Below are 14,482 nucleotides of genomic sequence, written 5' to 3' on the forward strand. Positions count from 1 at the left end.
ATTGTAATTATCACACTACAGAAATCTAGAGAAATGTTGTCAAAAATACAGAGTAAGTCCTAAAGGGAAGAAAGAAAAAATCAGGAGAGAAAAGAGGAAATGAAAGGGACATGTCAAGAACATGAGAAAAATAGACACAGGCTTCTGAGAAATAGAGGGGAAGAGATACAATCAGGAGGTAAGAAATGGAAAATGAGGGCAGAAACCCAGGACCAGTGCCTAATGCTTGAGAGGTAGCCTAAAAGATCTGCTGAGTCATACACACGTGTGTGGAGCTCCGAGACAGCCATGGCGTTGTGCAAGGAATGCGCTAGCACTCTACCATATGTAATCTATACTTCATCGAGAAAGTGAACAAGAAGAAAGAAAGAAAGAAAGAAAAAAAGCCCTAACTGGACTAATGTATACCTATCTTCTGCCTCTGCTGTCAGAACAGTAACATTCAAGTCAGTTATATATCTAATAATAATGCAAAACTATGAGCTTTGGAGATGATGCCTAAAATTTTGAGGGTCTTAAAGGAAGAGATCTGACAAGGATCACTCTGCTTTCAACGGTGCCTACAACGTTGACAGAGCATACTGAAGGATGGGCGTTGGCTTCCCGACATCTGTTGGGATGTTAATCATTTAAGGAACAAAGTGTGCTCTACCATTAAATAAATTATGCTGTAAGAAGATGAGAGCCATGACAGAGGTCAAGAAAAGCAATAACAAAATAAGCGATATGGTAGAAAGCAAGAGTCTATAGAACGTGGCTCCACTTTACTGAAGGACCCCAAACCAAAGAAGCATGTTCTTTCCTCCCTATAGCCCTGAATGAGAAAAAAATTATCCTATGAATCTGAGACAGAGAAGGTAAAATAATCTGGCTTTACTTCTCATAGCACCCTGGTTTGAAAGGGCATTTGATGGGACATAGCCAGGGTGCTTGAGCAAATGTGACACAGGTGGGCCAAACTATTGAATCCCTCATCCCTGGGAGAGGCCATGTGCAGCCCCATGCATTTGCCCCTGCATGCAATACACAAATATTATCTATCATTATTATTTTCTATGTGTCTCCAGTGAGGTAGAGAAAACAGAGTTGTAGTTGAGTTGATCATTTATTGGCAAGACCTTCTTGTAAGTAACAAGTCTGTGCGTAATCTACCCTGATTCCATCCTGGTTAAGGAGAAGGGAAATCCACTTCAAACTACTTTGCTATCTGCTTGGAACCCTTTCTCCAATCTGGGCTTTACACCCAAATTTATGTGGGGAGAAGTAGACTAAGGTAGGGGAAGGGTAATGGAGTTTACTGACCAGCTAAGTGACCTTGGGCAAATTACAAATATCATCTAATGAAATCCCTTCACTGTATCCATGAGGAGCCCAGACTGAGGTTAAATGGTTTGAAAGATCAAAGCTATGGGTAGGGGTAACACCAAGAATACAACCCCTGTTCTCTCCAGTGCCAGTATGAGGCTGCCCCCGCACTTGAACCAGACTCCTGCCCTGCCTGCCATGAGTAAATTAGTCATTTAAAGAAAAAAAGAAAAAACCCACCATGTCACATAGGGAAATCAGCAGGACTATGGTTCAAGAGGACTGGCTGGCCACCAGGCAGGAAGTTCATAATGGGCGAAGGGCCTTGACCTACTCCTCACATTTAAAGATCAGAGTTCTGCTTTGTTGATCCAGAAACCCCAGAACTCGTTGCATCATGGGAGGACAGACTCATACCTGCTGTCCCCAAAGACCTGAAATACAAACCAGTGTATTCCTTGATAAGGGGGACTAGGTCCTCCCAAGGACTATTTCTGCCATCTTCAGTCACTCCTTCTGGTTATCCAGGTCCCTTAGGGGCTAAGCTGAGGAGCACAAAATCAGAGCACCCCAGCCTCCATGAGACCTGACAAAAATCTCGCTCATAATAGGGGATCTATGACTACTGCTTCTTCCTCCACACCCATCCCACCTGCTGTTGAATTCGGCTGTCTGGCTCCTCGCCTGAGAGGGCGTCGGCCATCCCACTCCTAGTAACACTCGTCCTTCCCTATGTAGAGCAAACACGATTGATTCCTGGTCCTCTGTGAGAATAATGACGTTCAGTCTCAGATAGGCTTCTATAGATGTCCTGATATAACACAATGATTAGTGGGGGTCATCTCTATTTCCTTAGTCAATAATTGACTGACTATCCTTAGTCTGACTTCCCTCACTATCTTTTGATACGTCCTCACTTAGTCCCAGAGGTGAACTTTATCTCAAAGCTGTGCCTTCTTGTTGCCGCATGCACTGACTACAGATGTTTCTAGAAGCAATGCCTAGTGACTAGTTCGGGAGCCACCCAATGAATTCTCACTGACCCGATTTTGGGAAATCAGGAAGGTTAACACACATTAGAGTTGCTCACTTGGGATTTTTTTCCACCCAGTGGCACAGAGGGGCTGATTTTGTGTCACTGAAATACCCTTTAGTGTGACTTCTCCACTTACCCCTCCCTTGGTCCACTTTCCATTTGTTTTCTTCTTTTTGAATCTTTTGCCTCCTTTGCTCCTGCATATTTGTAGCATGGCACAACCATTAGCTGCACTGACCAACCGCCTCACTTCCTCTGGAGAGAAGCAGAGATGAAATCCTGGCCTTCGGTGCTCCACTGCCAATTCTCAGCCAGGAGACTACTCGGGGGGCCTCAATTTCCTCAACTGCAAAATGGTGACAGTCCCTTTTGTCACCTGTCTTCTTCTCAGGATTGTTGCGAAATTCAAATAAGATAATATAGCTAAAAATAGTAGGAGAGGCTTGGCAAGCCACACAAATGTAAGGAAAACATGCAGTCATTTGCAACACAAATAATTAGGCATTCATGTTCATTCATTTAAATGTGGCTTTGTTCCTTTCCTGTATCTAATTAAATCAAGAGAAATGTCAGGTGTAAGATTCTAAGGGAACAGGATTATATTCTTCCAGGACAAGAGAAATATGCCCTCAAGTGCCTTGGAAATAGAATCAACTTGGTTTTCTGTGCTTTAGGATTAAAGCCCTATCTGGAATCCTTATGGCTTTTTATCTTTCCCAACCATTTTGATGCTAATGTAGGAAAGTTCAGCAGGGATGAATATTCTAAATATATATTACTTTGTTTAATGAGTATCTTCATTAATAGTTATGGTTCATCACGTGACTGGCTTTTTTCAAAAGCAAGAGTAGGCAGATAGCAAGCCAACCCTTGTGCTTGCTTGGAGAAGAAAATTTGGAGACCCAAATAAGTAAATTTAATTAGAGATTTCACATGGAATGATTGCGGGATGCAGGCAAATTTCACCCTGCCTTACAGTAGGAGGGCTTTGTCCTGGTGCATAGCGTTTCCAAGGCCCTTGCTCCTGGGAGCCCTTTTCCCCTGCCGCATACAGGCTTTTGCAGCTGCTGTAAGGTGTAGAGATTTCATTTGAAACGCAGAATATTCTCCAGCTTCTGTAATAACCTGCAGCTGTTTGACCACTGGCCGCAAGAGGTTGAATGTTGTGCATTGTCCCCAGAGCTACTTCAAAACCAAAGCAAAATATTTTCCACTTCCGAGAACCAGTGAAGGGCCACCTATTAGTGGAATTTAAAATATTTCTCCAATTAAGCCCCAGACCTATAGAGTCAGTTTTGAATGTGAGAAGAAAGGGACAAGGAGTTAGTCGAGTTGCTCTAAAGAAGGCTGTTCTTGAGATGAAAAAGCTCGCTATTTGGAGCAGCCTTCAGCCCTCCTTCTGAATAAGGAAACACCTGCGTGCAGGGGAAATACAAAACCCTCATTCCCTCCAGGCGAAATGAAAGGGAAAAGTTTGTGGATTTTTCTGGGCTGTTGTTGAATGCTCAACACCTGTAAGTGAATGCCTGACTAACAAGTAGTGTGCACGGAGGACAGACAATAAGCTGTTGGTTGAATTAGTAATTAGTGAAAACTGTAACTTTAGGGAGGATTTCCTTTATAAAATTTCTTCCAACCGAGTTCAAGTTTTTCCTTCAAATTCTAAAAATACGTGATTGCGAGATGCCTGGGTGGCTCAGTCGGTTAAGAGTCTGCCTTCCACTCAGGTCATGATCCTAGGGTCTTAGGATCGAGTCCCACATCAGACTACTTGGTCAGACTACTCCCTTGGCTGCTGCTCCCACTGCTTGTGCGCTCGCTCTCTCTCTCTCTCTCTCTCTCACTCTCACTCTGACAAATAAATAAATAGATAAATACATATATAAATAAAAAAATAAAATAAGACAAAAATACATGGTTGCAAGGTTGTAACACCACTCTGGGAGGGACACCCACAGATTGGGGAAGGGTGTATGCTCCTGGCAAGCTAGATTAGTTGAACCAACCCTGACTTGGCAAACTAGATTAGTGGAACCAAGGGGATGACAGCAATCTCAGCAGATATCACTTATACCCTGTGTCCTTTTCTATCAATGCATTTCCATTCCAGCGGCCATTAGACCCTGGATTATTGCTAGGCTAACACTCGTTTTTCTTTTCAAATTGTTTAGGATTGACCACACTGGAGCTGGTCACATTCCAAATACTTACACCAAATATCTTTAACAAGAAGTATAAACCAATGGTATTTAGTTGTGTTTTGGAGGAATATTTGAGTGACGGTTAGAGATTCTAGGATTAGAAAAAAGACACAATGGGCATGACTGTCATGGTCTCCTATTACCTCTTCAAAGCCACCCTCTTGTTTTTGTTTCTGCCATGAAGATAGACCAGAAACAAAATGTCAAGGTTTTATTTTGGTCACTGGGCTGTCACATGTATCAATTTGATTTTTCTCCTCCTAAATGAGACCCAGGTGGCAAGTGGTGACTTTCAGAAAAATATTTACTTTCCACTGAAGAAAGATGTCCTTGACAAAGGTGACTTTGGGGGCTGGGATGCATGGTTGTGCACAAAGATTTGGTGCACAGAGATGCTACAGCTGACTCCTTCTCTTTCTTTGTCCCAACTCTGAGGATCTTATTCAGAAGAAGAAACCCTGGGATTTCTTGTACTGTAAAGTTCACAGGAAACTAGATATGGGCCTGATAAAACCAGCCTTGTTGGGTTTTCTCATCAGAGTGTTAGCTAGTATCTATCTATGTTCCTTTAGTGCCAAGCAGCCTAGACCCAGAACTAGAAGAGCCCGCGGAGTTCCCCAGAGGTAGACACTGGGATCCCAAGAACAAATATCTTAACTCAGCACTATGACTCGGATGCATGCGTACCGTGTCTTCAAATAACTGCATTTGCCCAAGAGCTGAAGGGCCTTTTATAGTAGAGTCCTTCAACCATAAACGGAGTGACGATTTGCGATCCTCGTATGGTACACAAAAAGGACACAGAAAAGAAGGAGAGAAATGAAGCAGGAAAACAAAAGAACATTTCTCCATCTACTCCCCTGCTCTATACCGAGCGTCAGAGCTCCACCAGCATCACAGCATGCTTCAGGGAGCTATGAAATCCTGGAGTCTCTTGGGACAACTCCTATTTGAAGAGGCCCATGTTATGCTGAATGGGGGATCCAACCTGGAAAGGCTTGCTTTTCTTCTCTCTGCATCTCTGACATGTCTGAGCTGCTTTCTAGTGCGATCACTATGGCACACAGGGAACCTAACCACATTGCTATGCCTCTTTCTTCTGCTTCTTTCTATGGCAAACTTTTTCCTTCTAACACATTTGAGGGCGTGGTATGTAAACGTACATGTGAATTTTTTGATGTCGGAATTGAGGAGGAGGAGGAAGCTTTAAGGATGTCCCAGTTTTGCTTATGCGGTATCAGCAGACCCTTCAGGGCACCTCTACCAGAAAAAGTGAGACTCTGTGTATTCCAACCTCTGTCACTTCTGTAGTTCCTGCTTCCGGTCACTCCTGTGAGCTCAGACCGATGACCTGCCCCTAATGACGGTCCTTGAGTGAAACTGAGACACTAAGGTACAGTTTTTGAACGTGCACTTTCCTATTCAGGACTTCCCAACTCATTCCTCTCCCACCTCTTTTGGGGGAGTACGGATAGATTCACCTGCTAAAAAGGCAAGGCAAGTGCCCCCAGCTGGCCAGGCTGAGCTGTTTCTGAAATTCAGAACGGCTATGACTCATGCCTCCTACAGTCCGTTAACTTCTCACTCTGACTCCTACAAACCCACTTATTTTCAAATTTGCTCAATAACTATGACATTCAAAGGCAACCTGTCCATGCACAAGGTACTGAGAAAACACGCAGTGAGACCTGAGGGGGCACAGAAGAAATGCTGACCGCAGAGGGAAGACTTTTTTTTTTCTTGGATGCTGGGTGGTAAGACATAGTTACAAATGGGATTCAGCAGCAAGTTTTAGGACATGCACCATCCTGCCCAGTTAAGGGAATGCAGTCATCCTAACTGGTGATTTTCAGGAAGTCACTCCAGATTTTAATTGAATTTACAGGCTCCTACGGGATTAAGAACAGAAGACTTTGTGCCCAAGGCAGACTGAGCTGGTTAACAATGAGTTGAAATGGTTTTTGGCCATAAAGTTGTGATGCTCAAACTTATTCTCCCTGTGAACACTTCTGGGACCTGTGGCCAATGTCACAAGAGGAATGTTTTTAAAAAATGTTTTTCCAGAGAAGGTTCTGGTCTTTTCCTGCATGGGTCCAACTGCCAGTGCAATTAAAAAAAAAAAAAAATTCAATGAATGCATAAAGCAGAATTGCAGCTGCATTTAAGAGAACATTGGGAGAAGAAATGACAAAAAGAAACCATCAGTTTGGTGCAAAGTCTCCAAGTAGCAAGTAGCACCATTTTGTCCCATTCTTCCATTTGACTCCATGAATTTAAAGGGGTCTTAGCTGCCTATACGTGGTCAGTGTCCAGGGATTCCAGGAGCCTATAATACTTTGCAAAGAGGAAATATTCAGCAGATTCATTCAGCGAGTATTTGTTGAGTGCCTACTGTGTTTCAGCACAGAGACACAATGAGTTACGATCACAATAGCTGGTGTGGGAATCAGCCCCCCAAAATTGAACCCCTGGACTATTAGTGGGAACCCCAAAGATACATATTCAGCATGAGTCCAAATTAAAAATACAACTCGTTTTCTGTGTTATGAATTTTTTTTTTTAATGTCTTTGCTTTGAAATGAGATCCACACAGACTATAACCTTTCACTTTCACTGAGGTCTGGATGCCTATACGCAACTCTCAGCGGAAGGCTCACCGAGATGTCTGTCAGAGCGGCTCTGTAATCGCCTTTAAACCTAAACTCATTTTCTGCCCTCCACATCTGTAGGTCAGCTGATGGCAGTCAATTGCCCGAATCCAAGCCTTACCTCCTTCTACTCTTTCACTTGCAAGATCTGATTAGTCGTCCCATCACATCACTTTAATGCTTTAAGCACTATTCAAAAAATATGTGATCTCTTCTGTAGATATAGTACTGGGCATTCGTAGATGGGATCTATCATCATCCCATTTTACAGATGAGCAAGTAGGACTACAGAGGTAAAGTAACTTGCCTAAGTTCACACACTAATAAACAGCAAAGCCAATATTCACGCAAGTTTCTCCAATTCCAAAGCCCAGCGGTTATAAACCCTGCGCCTCTAACTTAACAGTCACTGCCCTGGTTTAAGCTTCGTCCCTCACTCTGTCCTGTTATTATCTCCCTGCCCTTACTCTTTTCTTTCCTTTGTTCATTTTTTACCTTTATTTTATTTTTTACAGTCAAGTGTATAAAGGTATAATATGTGAAAATAAAATTCACCCCTTTTCACTACAGTTTGATGAGTTTTAACAAATTGTATGGTTGTTTCCAGCACCCCAAAGAGTTCTTCTTGGACTTTTAACAGTCAAGCCCTTTCTCTGGTTCCAGACCTTGATGATTATTAGTCTGATTCTTCCCTCTGTCATTTTGCCTTTTAAAGAATATAACGTAAATGGAATAATATAGTGTATAACCTTTAGCATCTGGCGACCTTCACTTAACATAAAGCTTTTGATTTCATCCATGTTGTTGTGGGTATGAATAGTTTGGTCCTTTTAATGGCTGAGTATTTTCCTTTGCATGGATGGACCACTGTTTGCTTAGCCATTTCCCAGATAAAGGACATGTGAATTGTTTCTAGTTTGGGAACTACTATGACTAAGCTTCTAGAAATATTTGCATGTAGGTCTTGGTATAAATATATGTCTTCCTTTCTTTTGGTTCAATAAATATATAGGAATGGGGTTATGGGTCAAAAAGAAAATGTGTGTGTGTTTGAGTTTCTAAGAATATCTCACACTGTTTTCAAAAAAGGATATATAAACTTGCATACCAACCAACAATGAATGAGAGTTAAATTTGCCCTCCATCCTTACCAGCACTTAGTATTGCCAGTCTTCTAAATTTTAGCCATGCTAGTATGTATATAGTGGTATCTCATTATGGTTTCTATTTGCATTTCCTTAATGAATAGTGACATTGAAAATCTACTTAATGTACTTATATCCTATCCATTTGTCTTCTTTAGTGAAGTATCTGCCAATCTTTATCTCATTTTTTTAAAACTGGGTAGTTTGTCTTTTGATTATTGAGTTTTGAGAGTTTTATATTTTATGTATAATTTATTAGATACATGTTTGCAAATATTTTCTCCAAATTTTATGATTTGACTTGTCATTTTCTTCACAGTGTCTTTCAAAAACACTTAATTCTGATTAGTTCCCAGTTCTGATTAGTACAATTTATTCATTTATTTTCTTTTATGATTCCTGCTTTTTTTTTCTTACTAAGAAATCTTTGCCTAAGCCAGGGTCACAGAAATTTTCTCCTACATTTTCTTCTGGATGTTTTATAGCTTTACCTCTTATATTTAGGACTCTGATCTATTTTTGAGTTAACTTGCATATGATGCAAGGAAAGGGCCAAGGTTTATTTCTTTGCCTATGGATGTCCAATAGTTTGAACACCATTTTTGAAAAGACCACGCTTTTCCCATTAAATCATCTTAGTACCCTTATCAAAATCAATCAACCATATATGTATAGGTCTATTTCAGGTCTCTTTACTCTGTTCCACTGATCTATATCTTATTTTTATGCCAGCACCATATTGTCTTATATACTGTAACTTACAGTAAGTCTCTATCAGGTAGTATGATTTCTCCATTTCTAAATTATTTTGGCTAGTCTAGGTATTTTGCATCTGATACAAAATCAGCCTGTTGATTTTGACAAATAGCTTGCTGGAATTTTTTTATTTGGATTGTATTGATCTATTGATCAATTTAGACAGAATTGGCATCTTAACAATACTGAGTTTTCTAATCCATGAACATAAGCCTTCCTTAATCTCAGCAACATTTTGTAGCTTTCTGTGTATGTCTTAATTTTTTCTTAAATTTATTTCAAGTATTTCATTTATTAAAAGCATGGGAAATGGTTTTTCTATTTAAATATCCAATTGTTAATAACCTTGCAATCGTGACCTTGATAAACTCACTTATTTATTCTAGAAGATTTTGTAGGTTATTTGGTTTTTTCTACGCAAGTGATCATATAACCTGTGAACAAAGACATTATTTCTTCTTCATTTAAAACTGATATGCACTTAATATCATTTTCTTTTCTTAGCACACTGGGCAGGATCTGTAATAATTTTGAGCAGAGTGGTCAGATCTGACATCCTTGTTTTGTCCTCGTTTGGGGAAGTAAAACATAAAGACTTTGACCCCTAAGTATGATGTTACCTTCAGGTACCCCTTATCAGATGAAGGAGATTATAATCTATTCATTGTTTCCTGAGAATTTTATTTTATTATAAATTGATGCTAAATGTTATAAAATGTGTTTTCTGGATCTATTCATATTATCATATGGCTTAACTTTTACCATCTGTTGGTAGAATGAATTACATGGATTGATTTTCAACCATTTAAAGAGCCTCGCAGAGGGCCCTGGAAGAGCATGACTTTATCTTGGGGATCATGGGTTCCCATGTTGGGTGTACAGAGTACTAAAAAATAAATAGATAGATTTTTAAAAAAGAGTCTTGCATTCCTCAGATAAGCCCTATTTAGCCATGATATATTATTCCTTTTACATATTGCTGGATTGTATTTCCTAATGTTTTGTTAAGGATCTTTACATCTGTATTGATGAAAAATATTAGTCTCTAGGTTTTTTTATGTCTTTTTCCTATTTTGGTATGAGTGCAATGTTGGACCATTTTCTGGAAAAATTTGCGTGGAATTCATACTATCCCTTTCTTAAACATTCAGTAAAATTCATCACTGAAGTCATCTGGTCTGGAATTTTATTGTGGAAATTTTTAACTATAAGTTCAATTCCTTAAAAGAGGGCTATTCAGGTTATCTGTTTCTTCTTGAATGAACTTTAATAGTGTGTGTGTATGTTTTATAAATATGTCCGTTATATTTAACTATCAACATTATTGGCATAAAGATGACCGCAATACTTATTTTTTAGCCTTCTCATATCTGTAGGATTTGTAGTGATGTCCCTCTTTTATTCCCAATATTGTTCATTTGTATGTTGTTGTTCCTCTTCCTTATCAGTTTGGCTAGAGGTTTATCAATTTTATTGATCTTTTCAAAGAAATAGTTTTTTATCTTATTTATTTTCTCTATTTGCCCCCTTATTTTTTTAGCACATTGATTTCTGTCTTATTTTTATTTTTTATTATTTCTTTTCTTCTGCTTGCTTTGGATTTAATTTTTTCTTGATTTATAGGCTTTATCTTAAGGTGCAAGTTCAGGTTAATAATTTGAGTTCTTTCCAATATAAGCTTTTAATGGTATAAATTCTCCTGTAAGCTCCACTTAACTGTATTAAGGAAATTTTATATATATACACCATATCAATCATTCATATTATAATTATGTCATAATTATAATTGATTAAATTATAATATTTCCTCATCTTTGTGATTTCTTCCTTAATGTAAGTTATTTAGACAGGTGTTGATTAGTATTCAAATATTTCAAGTTTTTCTGGATATCTTCCTGTTATTGATTTATAGTTTAATTTTTTGTGATAAGAAAATTTACCTTGTATTAATTTCTGCATTCCATACTTTTCTCCTCAAAGCTACACTCTAAATGAAGAGTATCTCTCTACATTGCCATGGAGTGATCCCCAGAAAACAGTGTGAAAAAAGCAAGGTAGAATTACAATTTATATATGTTTTTTAAATGGAAGGATAAACCACAAAATTAATAAACAAAATGATTCCCTACAGAGTGAATTGAAAGAACCATTTAGAAGAGAATAGTAGAGATTAGATTCTTCAAATATACTTTTTGTTTTGTAGATTTTACTTTAGAAGCATGATTATAATACAAGACTGAATTGGAATAAGAGGGGAAAAGAAATTCTTAAAAAAACAATATGATCATGAAATCATACAGACAAATAAAATGGTTTTTCCACAATGCTTTGTATTTGCTTACAAAAATAAACAAATGGTCCGTTTAAACCTTCTTAAAAGAAGTATTGTGGTTAAACTTGATCAACTAGTTTTTGTCTGGGAGCCAGAGTATAAAGAGGGAAATATAAACCCCAAATCTTAAAGAGGAAATTTTGTAATGAGAAATACCTATTTGCTCATTCTTTTCCTGAGTAAACATTTTAAATTTCTGGTTTTTTATGAAGAAAGTAAATCTAACTATCTTATTCTTCTACTAAAAAAAACCTCAAGGACTCCCCACTGTTTACGTGAACAAATGTGATACCCATACCCTTGATAGTATCTGAGATGATTTTAAGTCACCTGTGGACAAGTATTTTCTAAATTTTTAACTGTAATGTTCTTACTGTAAAGTGTATTAGAAAAAACTAGCATAACAAGACTGATTTCAGGGACATTACGCTAAGCAAGTTTAAGTTAAAAAGTGAGCTGATGGGAATATCCAACAAATATTACAGAGACAACAGGGATATGGCGAAAAGTTGGTAAAGCGTGGGGGGATAAGTTGTTTTGGAATCAGCAGCTAACAAGGTGAAGTTCACGTAGCACGCAAGGTCTTCTCTCTCCACCTCCTTTCTTGCCACTTCTTGCCCAGCATTTTATGTATGCGTCAGTAACAAACATGGAATCACAGCGGTTTTCCATCCTCCAAACTGTGTCTTGCCTTCCTATGCCTATCCTTTTCTTCTCGCCTGTCCTCTCAACTCCAAATGAGCCCTTCAGCTTGCGTGCAGACCATACATCTGTACTTCTGTAGCCGCACCTACCCATAGTCTACAGAAATGATGTCTTTGTATGCTTTTAACCCAGAGGATTATGAGTTCCCGAGGGCAAAGAATGTTTTATTCATCCTTGTACCTCCAGTGCTAGCACAGTGGTCATTAACTCAAAATTGTCTTGCATGAAACCTAGAGTCAGCGTGGAATATGCTTAGTCATAAAATGGTAGAGCTTTTATTGAATCCCTCCTGTGAGCAAGGCAGGGTAGCAGACAGTTGGGAGCAAAGAAGAATAAAAATAAATCCCTTTAGGTAGCCTGTAATGATCTCATTTAATCCTCAGAATGCTTTTATGAGTCAGGAATTATTTTCTAGCTTATAGATGAGAAATTTGAGGCTTGGAGTAGTCGCCATCTACCATAATAGTTAGAAGAACAGATTCTGCCTTCAAAAAGCTTATATTTAAGGGGTGCCTGGGTGGGGTTAAGTTGGTTGAGTGTCTGACTCTCGGTTTTCAGCTCAGGTCATGTTCTTCAGGGCCCTGGGATCAAGTCCTGCCTCCTGCTCCCCGCACCTGGCAGGGTCTGCTTGTCTCCTTCTCCATCTGCCCATCCCCTAACCCATGCGCTCACTCTGTCTCCCTAAAATAAATAAATAAATCTTAAAAAAAATAAGCCTATATTCAAATCCACTTACTGGCTCTGAGTGGGTTAATCAACCTCTCTAAATCTAGGTTTCCTCTTCTGTAAAATGGAATAACAGCAGCAATACCTACTTCTTTGGGTTGTTTTGAGGGTTAAATGAGATAGTGTTAATAAGGCTACCTGAACAGGGTATGTATACATATATTAAGTCTATGTCTATATCACATTTTAAAATGCATGTATACATATATGTGTCATAATAATTATAACATAATAATATAGAAGAGACTATTGTATTGCTTCATGGTTTGTCTCAATTAACAGGAGATGTAAATAAATTACATCCACAAGTAATTTAAAAGCAACTCAAATCATTATATCATTCTTTGAAAATGCCAAAGAGGATTTCCTCCATACCACACAATCAAATATCTGTAATATCTTTCTCATCTAGCATGAAACTGCCCAAAGCCCTACTGATCAAAGCATGCGTCTACTTTCCATCTTTTTCTGCCTATGTCTGACCCTCTCCCCACCCCAAAAGAAAACCAAACAAAACTCTCTCTTCAAACACAGCCTGTGCTGGCTTTCTTTTTTTCTTTCTTCTTTTTGTCTCTCTCATTTCCCCTGCCAAATCCATTCTTTCCCCCAAATAACTTTCTGCCCTTTCCACTGTAAATCAATTTGGCTGTGAACCTAAAACAACTCTAAAAAGTAAAGTCTGTATTTTTAAAAGTCTTTGGAGCTTTCTTGGTTTATAGGCTGTGTCACAGTTTTCTGGTAGTCTGCATAACACTGACTGAGTTATTCAGTTGAGGAGGAAAATAACAGCTAGCATTTTTTGGACATTTCCCATATGACAAGCCCTGTTCTGAGTATTTTATGTATATCATCTCATTTAGGCTGGACCCTCCCCTCCTCTTAATTTTACCCTAATCTGTCAAGTGGGGCCCAGTTATCAAGATGGCAAAGATAGGCTTACCCTCATTGGGTGGGAGAGGAGACCCTATAAATATGTTACCTTTCTTTCCATGTCTCAATAAGTTAACCTCCCCAGTTAAGAGGTTAACTTAATGCTTAGTAATGGAGGAGGTAACATTTCTCTCCAACTCCAAACCCCACAATCTTTGCAAACTCCATGAGGATAAGACACTAGATTACTTAAAGCTGAGCTGTCTCAAAGGATAATAATAGAGTATAGACCAGTGGCTGCCAGAGATTAGTGTGACTACAAAGACATAGCACAGGAAGTTTTGTGTGTTAGTACAGTCGTTCAGTATCCTGATTGTGATGATGGTTACCTAAATTTATACATGTTAAAATTCACAGAATGTATTCCACCCAAAATTCCATTTCAGTCTGTGATAATGATAACGAAAGAGGAGGAGGAGGAGGAGGAGAGGAAGAAGAGGAAGAAGAAGATGAAAAAGCAAAGCTGTTGTACAAAATTTCTCCCATCCAATATGGATAAAAAACTGAAATTGACCCCAAAATCAGAAACTAAAAAGCCTAGGCTGTCTTTCCTCTCTAGGAAAACCATACCTAGGGTCAAGTTGTGACTAAGCAAAGGCTCCTTTTTACCTTCCACCTCCTTTTCTGAGCACCCGCACTCCTTGCCTGGCCCTCTCCTGCAGCCCTGCAAGCAGGGGCGCCGCGGGCTCCTGCTGCCC

Source organism: Mustela putorius, unplaced genomic scaffold (assembly GCF_011764305.1).
Source record: "Mustela putorius furo isolate JIRA1106 unplaced genomic scaffold, ASM1176430v1.1 tig00003932_pilon_pilon_pilon:0A:0A, whole genome shotgun sequence".
In the NCBI taxonomy this organism is placed as follows: domain Eukaryota; kingdom Metazoa; phylum Chordata; class Mammalia; order Carnivora; family Mustelidae; genus Mustela; species Mustela putorius.